We start from the raw sequence: 14,565 nt of genomic DNA on the forward strand, positions 1-14,565 counted from the left end.
TTTCTGTCTCTATGTCTCTCTCTGTCTGTCTGGCAAGCGCACGCGCCCTACAGTGAAAATCTCTCAAAAAAAAAAAAACAAAAAAAAAACAAGAAACACTATTTTCTTTCTTTAAAATCTTTATTAAATCAAATGAAGCTGGGGTCCCATGGTTGTGATTTATTGCACTGGGAAAAGCCAGAACAACCAAATGACACATTTTCTTTTACTGCTGGCAAGTAATTAGCCTCTCTATTGCTAAAGGGCCTGTCAGCAGCCCTGTCAAGGAGAAAGAAAACCCAGCTACTTAGAAATGCCAGCCTCTGTCATTACTCACTTTCTCCTTTACCCTTAAAGACCCTTCTCTTCTGGTCTACCATCTTCTAAGGAAGATAGAAAGGGAGGATTATATATTATCACGTGGCAATTACTGACTACAAGATTGGAATGTTGAAGAGAAAAGGAAAGATACATCCCCACCCATGGGCAAACTCTGCATAATAATCACTGATTATGTCTGCCATAAATCACGTTTGTTAATCTTAGCAACCGCCCTGAAAAGTTCACTTCTACAGGGAAAGAAACATAAACTTGCAGAGATTAAGTAACTCACCCATGACCAGGCAGGTCCTGGGGCCAGGATTTGAACCCTATTCTGTCTGCCTCTCCAGCCCATTCTGGGACTAACACATTTGGGGCCTTAAATGAATGAAAGTTAAGTGGCCTCTGACACCACATCTAGGATATAACAGATGTTCCATAAAGGTTAGATCCTTCTCCACCTTGTCCTCAGTGACAACAGCAATCGCTCACATAACATATATATAATGCATACATGTTTGTTTTATAAAATGGGATATGTAGAAAAATAATAAGATTAAAATCATTGGCAATCCTATTACTGAGAACTAACTCACAGTTATGATTTTGGTCTATTTTCCTTGGACTAGAATGCACTAATACACACATCCCGTTTCATTTTACAAAATTGGAGCTAGATTGCATGAAACCTATCCTTTCAAAACTTAACAATATATTGGGAACCAGCAGTTAGCGTAATGACTATGTCGCTGGACTCCCACGTAGTCGACCGCGGTTCGCGTCCCAGACCCGGTGGCTTAGAACTCACGCCAGGCGCGTGTGTGTGCATGCCCAAGATCCCGAGAGGAGAATGGAGGAGAAGGGATTGCAGCGTGACCATCTCCCCTGGGGGGTGATTTCTTGTTTTCTGTCTCTATGTCTCTCTCTGTCTGTCTGGCAAGCGCACACGCCCTATAGCGAAAAAACCTCTCGAAAAAAATTTTTTTTTAAATTAACAATATACTGAGTATATTTTGACACATAATTACACATCCTTTGAAACGGCATACTATTTCAATATGGAGGTATGCCATAATTTATGATTCAACATTTTGATTAAAAGTGCACAATAAATTATCCATATATAAAAAATATCATATGTATACAGTGAATATATCAGTGATTCTCAACTGTGAATGAATTTATACCCCATACTTCATTTAGCAATGTCTGGAGACATTTTTGGTTTTCGCATCTTGAAAAGGATACACCTGCCATCCAGTGGATAGAGACCAAGGATGCTGCTCAGAACTCCAAAAGGCATAGGACAACCCCCGCAACAAATAATTATATGGTACATGGCCCAACCTGGGGGGTAGTCCATAGTGTGCTAGGTGGCCATATTTGAAGCCACATGGTCAACCCTGGGTTTGGATTCAGGGTTGGCCTGAAAACAAGTCAAGCATATGTACAGATGCCCAAAATCCTAAGGACCAAAAGAGTTAAGGAAAGATCATAGTATGACGAGATCCCATCAAGGTTGCTTTCTCTTTCTTTCACATACACACATTCCCTATCATGAGAAAGAGAAAAAAGAAAGAAGAGAAAAAGAATTAAAGAAAAATACTATATGGTACAGAATAACAATAGTGCTAAAAATGTGGAATCCTGCAATAAATGAAGGAAATATCTGGTATTAGAAAAGCCACTGCAAGAATTCCAATATTTCTCAAGAGCATAAACATATCTGGTTAAATTAATATTTTCTTCCTTTATTGTCTGATGCAGAAATGTTTCTGTCTAAAGGAAAGCAAATGCCTTGAGAGAGCCAGTGGCTAGTCTCGGGTCAGGACCTCTGAAGAGAAGCCGAGTTCACAGAGCAGGCACATGCTGAGCATCTCTCTTCTAAGCCTTTTCCCTTCTCCAGGAACTGCACTTCTACTCAATCACTCGGATTTGCCAACTGTTGTCCCCTAAGCCCTACCTTGATACATTAAAAAATATCCAGGCTCCTTTGTGACAGAATTATATATGAAAAACAGAGGAATGCTCTCATTTTCTGTGGGCCACAGTGTCACAGAGATGTGAGGACTTCTACCTGAGCAGACATATGCTTTGCGTGCATGGAGTGGCAGTTGTGTGGTATGGTACAGTCGAATGTCAACCATTGCTAGTGTGACTTTCTAACATTCCAGCTCTCATCTAGTACAGTTATTAATTCTGTCGCACAGAGACAATTCTGGACCTTGCACCTGGAGCCATTCCTGGAAGCCAAGCCTAGAGCCACTCCCCCAGTCCTTTCAAGAATTTCAGCAGTTCCTGATTCCCTCTATTGAATTCCTTTTTTTTTTTGGGAGGGGGTGGTTTTCACTACAGGGCGCATGCGCTCGCCAGACAGACAGAGAGAGACATAGAGACAGAAAGCGAGAAATCACCCCCCAGAGGGGATGGTCACGCCACAATCCCTTCTCCTCCATTCTCCTCTCGGGATCTTGAGCATGCACGCACATGTGCCCGGCATGAGTTTTAAGCCACCGGGTCCGGGACACGAACTGCGGTCGACTACGTGGGAATCCAGCGACATAGCCATTATGCTAACTACTGGTTCCCTATATTGAATTCCTTTTAATAGCCAGAATGGTTTCTATTTCTGCAACAGATCCTTGATCCATATGTTTACCCTGACCCAAAAACCCACCAGATTCTGACAGTGAGACCTATGCTCAGTGAAAACATGGATAGAACAGTCATTCTTAGTGTTGTGCCAGAGAGCATCAGCATCACCTGGGGACCTGTTCAAACGCACATTCCCAGGGCCTAACTCAAACGTGTTGAATCAAACTCTGATAATGGGGCCCAGTGATCTGTTTGCTAAAAAGTCCTTCAGGTGACCACCATAGAGCAAAAATGTCTTTCTTATATTTGCTGACTCAACTGTGTTCTTGCCTCCTTTTCTATAGTCATATTTAATAGTAGACAAATGAGTCTTTTATCACAAACAGCATGAGCTGAGCTTAACCGAATACTTCTTCTTTGCCTAAGGACCAGAGTGGGAAGATGTGAGACAAAAATAATCTGAAACAGGACTCTTCTGTGAAGTGATCCTAGATGGAACAGAAGGGTGAGCACCAGAAAGATGCTCTGAGAGAGATACCAGGTCAAAGCTCAAAGGTCAAATTCAAATCTGGCCAACAAGGAAGTCTTGGATGAACCATAGGAGTGGAAGCTCTGAACCAGAGGGCAAAGGAAAACAGAGTGAACAACAGCAAGCAAAGTTGACCAGATTCCTAGAGGTAAAACGCCATTTTATTTAACTACTTTTATCATGTCCCAGGCCCTGTGCTATTTTATCCAAGCGATTACATAGCAAGAAAGATAAACACAGTCTCTGATTCCCTCAGGGCTTAGAATCTACCAGAAAAAGTTGACAATTAAACAAGGAAAAAACTACATAAAGTCAAAGATAACAAGTGAATAGATGTGGGTCACAGAATACTGAGCTTTAGAGCATCTTGGAGAAAGGACTTGCCAAGCAAGCACATATCTATGCAGGAGGGCAGGAGGGAGAGGCACTTAACCCTCTAAAGAAGTTATGAGAGTTTTCCATTTGTGAACAATACAGATACATGTTTTAATTCATTTTTCTCTAGTCCTTATTATGGACCTGCCAAGATCTTTCCTAGGGAACAAGTTGTCAATCCTGTTTATTTCCACATGAAGTTCAAATAATAAACATCATCTTCTTAAAGAGAATCTGCAATTCAGACTTGCTTTTTCTCCTTTTGTCTAAGGTGAAGTCTGATTGCATTAGAAATGTGCTCAGGTTATCTCTCACTGAAAGTCAGAAATCTTTTCCTGAAAGTTAAAGTTCTGGCATTAAAATACTAACTGAAAATAAACCTAAAACCCCCAATCACTTTCTGAAACACAGCAAAATGCCTACATATAAGTAACAAACTATCAGATCTTGGTGTTAAATGTTTACAATGGTGCTTTTGGGTCTCTTGAAAATTAATAGCGTGTTGACCAACGAAGGTTTTATATGTAGCAACTGTTCAACCTTTTATTGGTATCTGTTGTGTTTTGCAAAACCTTGACATGGAATTCTACTAGTTTATTCAGAATACACTTCAACTTAATATTTAACAACATGTAATTTTGTTTAAAATATGTTGTATTGAGTTTTGGGAGACATAAATATAAGAAATTCTATATAAATATTGGCCAAAATCATTATACTGAGAGATACCTAGGTTATATGAAGTTCAAGTATTAAAAATCAAGAGGCACACTATTTGACAATCTGAATTGGGCACTATTTGTGGGATTTGCTATGTCTGTGTGTGTGTGAGTGTGAATATGTGTACCCTCACACATACACACACACAGAGACACACATATGAGTGTATGTGTGTATATATATTCATTTATTTACTTATTTTTAGATGTTTTAAGAATTATTTAACTTTATTTATTATTATTATCATTATTATTATTTTTCAGTTTTGATGAGAGAGAGACAGAGAGAGAGAGAGAGGAAGTGAGAAAGCAAGCCACCAGGTCCAAGACTTGAACCGTGGTTGGCCATATGGGAGTCCAGCACCCTTAACCACCATGCCACTTGCTGGCCCCTTATTTTTAGATTTTTGAAATAGGGCATGTGCACTCTCCAGGAAGAGAAAGAGAAAGAGAAATATAGAAAGGGAGAAATGACCCTTGAGGGGATAATTTCACCACAATCTCTTCCTCATTCTCCTTTCAGGATTTTGAGCACACACGCACCCATGCCTGGCATGTTTTTCAAGCTGTCAGGACCAGAACTTGCAGATATGACATGTAGGATTCAGCACCTTAACCACCACACCACTTGCTGGCCCCATATATTTTTATTCTGTCCTACCTAATAATTTTTATGACCTCTGTGCTAGTATTTCTCTGAATCATCCTCCAGCTTGCCTTACTACACCTGATCTTTAAAATTTATTTTTTATCTTTAAGGAAGTTCCACTTGAGTTTTTGTCACTTATGTTGGAAAGAGTTCTATTACAGACATGTAGGCCATATAAAGGAAAGATTAATGGCTTTAGCATGAGACCTTATCTTTGTCAAATTGACTGACCTCTATGAACTGTGTCACTTAAGTTCCCTTGCCCTATGGCTTGGGTCTATCCAACAGAGGACACGATAAAAAGATTAAAGAATGGCAAGAAGGAAAGGTCTGGGAGTATATTTCCCACCTCCCCACTGGGCCATGGGTTGGGCACTGGCTGGGTTTCTCTACAGTCATAATGTTGTTGAGTGATTGCGGCTACAGCTCTCACACAGTTCTGCAGTCTTGCTTTACTTGGTCTCTTGTAATGATCTCCCACTGTTGTGGCCTTGAGCCTATCAGCATTTCATGTTACTTCCCTTGATCTGCCCACTTGCCTATGCAGTGTTCTCATTGAGCTGTAATAAATTAAACCCTTTGCCTATGCCTTCCAGTGCCTATCAGGAACTTCTCTGATACTTCACCTTGGCACTGCATAGTATCTCTTAATCTTCTGAATGGGCAAAGTAATCAACATTATTTTTATACATTTTAGCTGTTTTTCTCATGCACATATAGCTAGAGAAAAAAAGGAGAGTTTATAAAGCTACCTGGTACACAAAATTCAAATAATCAAATCCTTATTTTATATAATAGCTGTAGGATGAGTAAGTGGTCCTAAGAACAATAATAACAATAGCTAAAATGTTAGTGCTTACTCTATTCAAAGAACTATTCCCGGTACTTTATATTCATTATCTCACTTAATTTACAGAATCCTACAAGCTTTTATATACCACTATTTACAGCTGAGAAAATTCAGTCATAGGTTATATCTTCACAACTAGTAAGCAGCAAAATCAGAATCTGGACACAGGTCTAATGCTAAAGTCATTAATCTTTCCTTTATATCTCTTACATGTCTAATAGATAGAACTCTTTCCACTTTAAATGGCACAAACTCAAGTGGAACTTCCTTAAAGATAAAAATAAATTTTAAAGGTACTGCTGAAGCTTACAAAATCAAAGCAAGAACTTAACAACATGGCTTGGAAAGGACAGATCTGAACACCTCTGAAGAACTTAGAAACTAAAGAAGTAAGGCATCCCCAAATCATGTCTGAACTTCTCTGCTCCTCCATGAGATCAGCTTATTCTTCTCTGATAGGTTTCTCCATTAGGCTATATATATATGAGTTTAAAAATTTAGTACCAGCCAAGTAATTGACTGTGGTTTGAGTCCCAGACCTGGTGGCTTAAATCCCAGACCTGGTGGCTTAAAACTTATGCTGGCTTAAACCAAGTGCATGCATGCCCAAAATCCTGAGAGAAAAATGGAGGACAAGGGATTGTGGCGTGGCCATTACCCCGGGAAAATGATTCCTCACTTCCTGTCTTTCTGTTTCTGTCTTTCAGTATGTGTGCCTATAGCATAAATCTCTATTTTAAAAAATCTAAAAAATATGATGGTAAAAATATCAGTGGATGCCAAGAGTTCCTGGGTAGGAAAGAAATGATGAACAGATGTAGCTGGATTCTCTCCTTTGGGAGATTTAGGGCAATGAATCTATTCCATATGTTGCAATAACTGTAGACATGTGACATTTTGTGTTTGGAGAAAGCCATGAAATTGTGCAAAAGGGGCAGTGACCTCAAATGCAAATGATGGACTGTAGTTTATCAATAATGGTTCATATTACCAATGTATAAAGTTCATGGGAGATGATAAAATTGGGATGACTGTGGAGGGAGACTGAGGGAGGAAATATGTGGGAACTATTTGTGCTTTCTGTTCAGTATTTCTATAAATATAAAATTTCCTAATAATAAAGAGTATTTTTTTTAAAGAGAAAAAAAATTTAGTACCAGCCAAATAAACCTAGGGCTTATCAAAAAATAACTTGGCTAGCACCTCAGATTCATCTCTTTCTGTTTGCCATCAGGCAAGAAAAGATGTTTCTCTAGTTTATCAAGTTCAAAAAAAAATCTCAGAGAAGGTCTCTGATTATCACAGCTTGGGTCACATGCCCATATCTTGGTAAAATTAGTACAGTCAGAGGGATAATCCAGTGGGATATGTCCCTGTGGTCAAGAGAGAGGTGATGCTTTAGTTGACAGCCTGCATGAGAAATACAAAAATTAGTAAGAATTAGGGGAGACCAAATCAGAAGAAGGAATGAGTCACTGGGAAAATAGCCACAACAGAGAAATCACCAAGTCCTTGTAGGTCCATCCCCTGTGTTGATGCATGTGTTTCACTTTGGAAATTTAAAAGGAAAGTGATGCTCTTTGAATTCAGATAGTACTTGCCCCTTTGAAACATTTAATTATCTACTTTTTCTGAAAAACTAAAAGAAGCAAAATATCTGATACCAGCAAACTGGGGCACTGGATATTATTTTACCAGCATCATTCTAATTCCTTGGCCTTCCGGAAGACAAGTATCCTAAGGTGGCAGTTGGCCAAACAGTTCAAAGTAATTCCAGTCCATGCACAAGGAAGCATGTGGAGAATGGCAGATCAAAGTTTTCCAGGTACAACTTTGATCAGAAGTAGGGACCAGCAGTTAGCGTAATGGCTATGTCACTGGATTCCCACGTAGGCAACCGCGGTTCGCGTCCCGGACCCGGTGGCTTGAGACTCACGCCGGGTGCATGTGTGTGCGTGCCCAAGATCCCAAGAGGAGAATGGAGGAGAAGGGATTGTGGCGTGGCCATCCCCTCTGGGGGGTGATTTCTCGCTTTCTGTTTCTCTGTCTCTCTCTGTCTGGCGAGCGCACGTGCCCTATAGTGAAAACCTCTCCAAAAAAAAAAGTAGACCAGAAGTCCACTTAGTGGTCAATAAATAATAAGTTTATTATTACTAATAAAATTATCCTAACCAAAACAATAATCACAATTAAAAAAACTATTGGTTTTATAATGTACCAGAAACTATTCCTAGTTTATATATGCAAGGCATAATAATCTCTTCAGTAGCCTTATAAGGTAGGTACTAGAATATCATCTCCTGAGTGAGTTCAAATAACTTATCCAAAGTGAGTGATCCAAACCCAGGAGGTCTCTCTCTAAACTCACACTTTCAACACTATACTATACCTTAGAGTAGAAAATTATTTGGAATTGCTAGCTGCAAACCTAAACTTTCCTAACTGTTGGATTGGTGGTGTAATTAAGAATTTTTGAGTCATTGGAAAAGTAATAACATATGTTTCTGTGTTTTTCTATGCAAAAATGTGTCATGACTTTTCAGACAACTCAATAGAAAGCAATAAGAAAGTCCCCTCTTTCTTACCATACATAGTCATAAATACCACCTTTTGAATGGTGCAATGTCAAAGGCAGATGATGAGTTTCTTAAACAGGACACACCAGGCATATATTATAAAGAAAGCAGTCAATAAACTGAAGTATATCAAAAATGAGGGCTTCTACATGATAAAAGGTATAATAAACAATTCAAAGCAAATTACAGGTCAAGAAGAATATTGGTAACGCTCAAAACTAACAAAGGATTAAAAACCTGGAAATAAAAAACTACTATAAATTAGTAAGGAAAGGATAAATAATGCAAGAGGAAAAAACAGACAAAGGCTGTGAAAGGCATTTGACTGAAGAGGAAACCCTGTGGGTCAATAAACATATGGGGACATTGCCAGCTTCATGAATAGCCAAGAAGATACAAATAAAACACAAAAGAGATAGCATTTTACATCCATCCAACTGGCAAGGAAGTTCTAGATTGACAAGGCCTGGTGCCAGCAAGGATGCAGAGAAATGGGAGCCTTACATCCTGCTGATGTGAGGCTGCATAGGCACAACTGCTTTGAAGAACAATTGGACGACACCTGGTGCTATGGTTTAAAAGTATCCTCCAAAAATTCGTGTGTTGAGATTTGGTAAACCATTGTGACAGGATTAATTTATCAGATTATGGGATTAACTAAAGTTGGGCCTTTGGGAGGAATTTAGGATTAAGACCTTCATAGTAGGCACCCATGTTTGAATTCTGATGGGTTTATAAAGAGAGGAGATGAGATGGAACACAGACACAACCTCACTCTTGCTGTCTCACCACACAATGCCCTGTACCATCTTGGCACTGCCTGTAGAGAGCCACCACCAGCAAGGCTCTCACCAGATGTTGCCCGTGGACCTTGGACTTCTAAACTCTGAGCTGAATAAACTTTCATCCTGATGAATTGCCCAAATCCAGATGTTTCTCATATTGGCAACATAACAGGCAAAAATACCTGGTAAATTGAATATCTCCACCTGTAGGATCTGTCCTGAAATTATTTGCACGTGTACACAAGGAAATATCTACAAGAATGTTTGTGGCAGCATTGTTTCTAATCACAAGAGATTTCAAACAACTGTACTTTACAAACTACAGGAAAATCATAAGTTAACTGTGACATAGTTCTATAGTGGAAGACTCCACAGCAGTTCAAATTAATAAAAGAAAACAAGAGGCATCAAAATGAATAGGATTAAAAATACATAAATGTTGAGTAAAAAGCAAGTTACAATATGATACAAAGGATCTACTGCCAATGTTGTAAATTGTAATTTACATGCAACATATATAGTACAAATTACACATATAGAACTTATATGCAGTAAAAAATATAGAAAAAAGAATTTATATGCATTTACATTAATTTTTATTAATATAAATACATAATTTGATTTTTATTAAATAGGTATATTTAATTTAAGCTTAAAGTTTACATAGTATATAAGTGTAATTTCTATAATTATGTATAATATAAATTATGTCCATATTAACTATAAAATTTAATTTATATACAGCATGAGTTTATGTCTTTAAAGTTTGCATCTAAATATGTGATGAAAATGTGAAACACATGTAGAACAGTAACAACTTTCATTGTGGTTCTTGCTTCTGAAAGAAGGTTGGAACTAGGAGGGAAATAGAAACTTCAACTATAATTATTATATTTTGTTTAAAAATAAACAAATCTGGGTAGATAGCACACGGGTGTTTGTTATACTTCAATGTCTATTACTTTTGAGTTTTAAAATTTTGACAGAACAAAAATACATATTAGTACATTTAAGTTTCAGTCCTATAAGAGAAGCTGGGGCTAGGGACCAGCAGTTAGTGTAATGGCTGTGTCGCTGAACTCCCATGCAGCCAACTGCAGTTCGAGTCCCATACCTGGTGGCTTAAACTCACACTGGGCGTGTGTGTGTGTGTGTGTGTGTGTGCCCAAGATCCCGAGAGAAGAATGGAGGAGAAGGGATTGCGGCGTGGCCATTCCCCCGGGAGGTGATTTCTCGCTTTCTATCTCTCTGTCTCTCTCTGTCTTCTTGGCAAGCGCATGCGCCCTATAGCAAAAAAAAAAAAAAAAAAAAAAAAAAAAAACTCCAAATAAATAAAAATAGATGATAGATAGAGAGAGAGAGAGAGAGAGAGAGAGAGATAGATGATAGATAGATATAGATAGATATAGATAGATAGATGGGATAGATAGATGATAGATAGATAGATAGATAGATAGATAGATAGATAGATAGACAGACAGATGATACCTCTGGCTGAGTTGATTCTGAGGATAGCAACTGACCTCAGAGCCTGGGTCGAGACCTGGCAAATGGTGGAGGGATCAGCACTTGTTGAAAGAGCAATGCTGTGGACATGCCTGGATGGGAATACCATTCAGAATATCCGTAAACCCAGATTTTAGGGAAGATGGGACGCTGAAAAGCCAGGAAACAGTAAAGCGCCCCATGCAGACCAAGTCTTTCTGAGTGATAGGTGATAATCCAAAATCCATTTCAATTTGGCTTAGGAAAATGTATCTGTGCCTTCATCTTAAGACAGGGATGTCTGAATGTCTAAGAAGTCACATTGTGGGAACCAGCAGTTAGCCTAATGGCTATGTCGCTGGACTCCCACGTAGTCGACCGCAGTTCATGTCCTGGACCCGGTGGCTTAAAACTCACACCGGGTGTGTGTGCGTGCATAGCCAAGATCCCGAGAGGAGAATGGAGGAGAAGGGATTGCGGCGTGCCCATCCCCACTGGGGGGTGATTTCTCACTTTCTGTCTCTATGTCTCACTCTGTCTGTCGGGCGAGCCCACGCGCCCTATAGCAAAAAACCTCTCAAAAAAAAAAAAAAAGTCACATTGCAGTTGAATTCTGAACTTGAGAGCTGGGTCAGGAAAAGTTAGCGAGCCAAGCAGCCCTGGCCTTCTCATTCTGCAGCCTCCCCCTTTCTAAACTAAACTGGAGAAGGAAACACTAACCCTCCAGAAGGGTTCTCCTAGGCCTGCCACAAGTGCCTTTGGGGCAGGCACTTTTCTCTGAGCTGTTTCCACATCTGTAAAATTAAGGTATTACAGAAGATAATCTTAGTTCAATTCAATGAAACACAAGTGTGCAAGCGCATGTACATGTGTCTATGCACTCTCACATGCACGTAACGTCCTCCAGAGCGGCCGTCTCCCTTTTTCATACAGTTGTATTAGGGTAATTTTCTTCTAGTTCTTGTTAATAATATCAATAAAAGTGTGTAAAATGAGCTGAGTGATGAATGTTGGGCAATAAGGTAAATGTCATTTGAGTACATTCATCCATCATAACCATCTAAGAAAGGTCAGTGCTGATTACTGACGATGGTGTAGAAAAGCCCCACCCTCCCAAGCTCTGTGACCCTGGACAAGATACTTAACGACCACTCTTAGCCTCAATTTCCACTTGGGTAAAACTAATATAACATCACTGTCTTTGGGGACAGCAAGCAGTGTGGTATTTAAGGAACTGGACTTCCACATGGACAACTGTGGTTCGAGTCCTGGACCCAGCCACCTGAAACTCACGCCAGGCTCACGTGTGTTCATGCCTAAAATCTCAGGAGGAGAATGGATAAAAAGCGATTGCTGGTGCCCATCCCCTCTGAGGGGTGATTTCTCACTTTCCCTTTCACCGTCCCTCTCTTGTCTCTACAGTGAGTGCACATGTCCTATGTCTAAAACCTAAAAAAAAATAATAAAATCTATTTTTATTTTTGAATAGAGAATAAAATGATATAATGTCTGAGAAGTCATAAATAAAACCTCCAGAACAGGAAGTGCCCATTAAATGGTAGTATCTATATTTTTATGTCTACATATGGGTGTTTATCTGTATACATTTGTGTCTACATATGGGCATGTCTGGATGTATTGATATTCATTTTTCCAAGCAGTCTGGAATCTGCCCAAGAATACCCAGGGAAAAAAAATAATGATTGGATTTATCAAGCATGGTTTTCCAGGCTGCCTTTCTGACTCGAGGCAAGTGAGTACTTGGCACAGTTTTCAGTTTTCACAGCAACGGCAGTTTCAATATGCCCACCACGATAGTGCCGCAGGAAACCTCTTTGTCAGTGTTCTTTGGCTTGGCTTTTTAAATTTTCTGAGCCTCCACTGTCATGCTTATAAGATGTTCATGGGTGGCACTCCTTGGAGGTTAGAAAGCCCAGGAAAAGATATCACCTATCATTTTTATCTTCTTGTGTCCTCATTGGCAACCAGGGTTCCTATCCTAACTTGGCTGGGTCCTTGTAATCCCATGAGTTATGTCCCAGACCCCATGTCCATTGCTGACTTCAGATTCATTTCTCAAGAATTTTCAGTTTTACTTTTTATAAGCATAAAGTAAGCCTCTGTCCAAAATTGAGCAGTGCACAAAATATGACTTTATTTCTTTTTAATTCACCTTTGTTCTTTTGTTTGATTCTTTGCCCCACAAGGGTAGCAAAACAATTTTGGTGAGCTTGGTGTCGACCCTGCTCCAAGGACTCCTTCCCACTAGCTAGTGCTCAAACTGTAAGCGCAGGAGGATGTTGAGTCACTTGTTCTCCCGCCCACAGCCCCCCCCCCCCCCGTGTGTGGGAAAAATGCTGCTCGGTGTAGTAAAGAGCTGCTGCATGCATGGGACCAGCAGATGATGTAATGGCTATGTGGCTGGACCACATTGTAGTCGACTGCTGTTTCAGTCCCAGACCCAGTAGCTTAAGCTCATGTATGCGCGAGATCCGGAGAGGAGAATGGAGTAGAAGGGATTGTGGCATGGCCAGCCCCACTGCAGGGTGATTTCTCACTTTCTGTCTCTCTGTCTCTCTCTATCTTTCTGGTATGTGCACATACCCTATAGCAAAAACCTCTCCCCAAAACAAAGAGCTGCTGCATACAGGCTAGCTTGGTTCCCAGGACCCCTGGATTCTCCTATGAGACCCTCTACTTAGACAAACTGTGTTCCCTTCTCCCCTTCTGGTCCTGCTTCTTACCAGAGAACTCTCTAGGAAAAGGCAGCCCAGTCTTCTCTGATCTTGAATTCCACTCATCTGTCATGGGTCTACCCTGACCACCCTCTCTCACCCACAATACCTATTTTAGAGTCTCCCCATCTTCCCACTTCTCATTATTTCCCCTCCAGTCTCTTTCTGTCAGCCTGGAATATCATCTTTAGTTTCAAAGTTTGGAAAATATCAGGATGACAAACAAAGGATCAATATTCTAAACAAACATTTCATTCACTGTTAATGCTTTTATGTGCTAATAATATGTAAAGGGACTCCAAAAATGTCCATAGATTAATAAAGTTTATTTTGGTGCAAAAAAAAAAAAGTTGACTCCATTGTTTAATTCCTTATAACAGAAAGATAACAAAACAATTCTGGCGAGCTTGGCATTGACCCTGTTTTAAGGGCATATCCCAGCTGGTTGGCTCTGAGTTAGTAAGATGAGGTAAATGTTGACTCACATCTAGTCCCTTGAGTGTGTTTAGTAAATACATGCATAGTTTTTCCATAATATTCAATTTCCATGAACTTTTTGAAGGCCTATTGCATATGCCCAGGTCTAGTATGCATTAAAATGGAAGGAAGGAGGTGGATTTTTATCAGTATTAATTTATTTCATCATACATATTACTTAAGCTCTTCCTGGGTGCCAGACACTGCCAGGCACAAAGGATATAGAGACCACTAAGACAAGGTCTCTATTGCCTAGACTCTCCCTTTCTAGATAATCCCAGTCCAGCAAGAGATAGCCAGGAAAAGAAATAATTGCAATACAATATGAGTGCAACAAAGTGATACTCCTCATTTATAAAACCAGGGAGATTACGGAGGGAGAGATTCATCCCCTGGTGGACAGGGGTAGTGAAGGGAGGGCGATTCAGAAAGTTTGCAGAATAGTTGCTGAAAGCTCCCTGCTAACCAAAGGTATCCTCCTTTTCCCTAC

Source organism: Tupaia chinensis, unplaced genomic scaffold (genome assembly GCF_000334495.1).
Source record: "Tupaia chinensis unplaced genomic scaffold, TupChi_1.0 Scaffold147282_1, whole genome shotgun sequence".
NCBI lineage: Eukaryota > Metazoa > Chordata > Mammalia > Scandentia > Tupaiidae > Tupaia > Tupaia belangeri.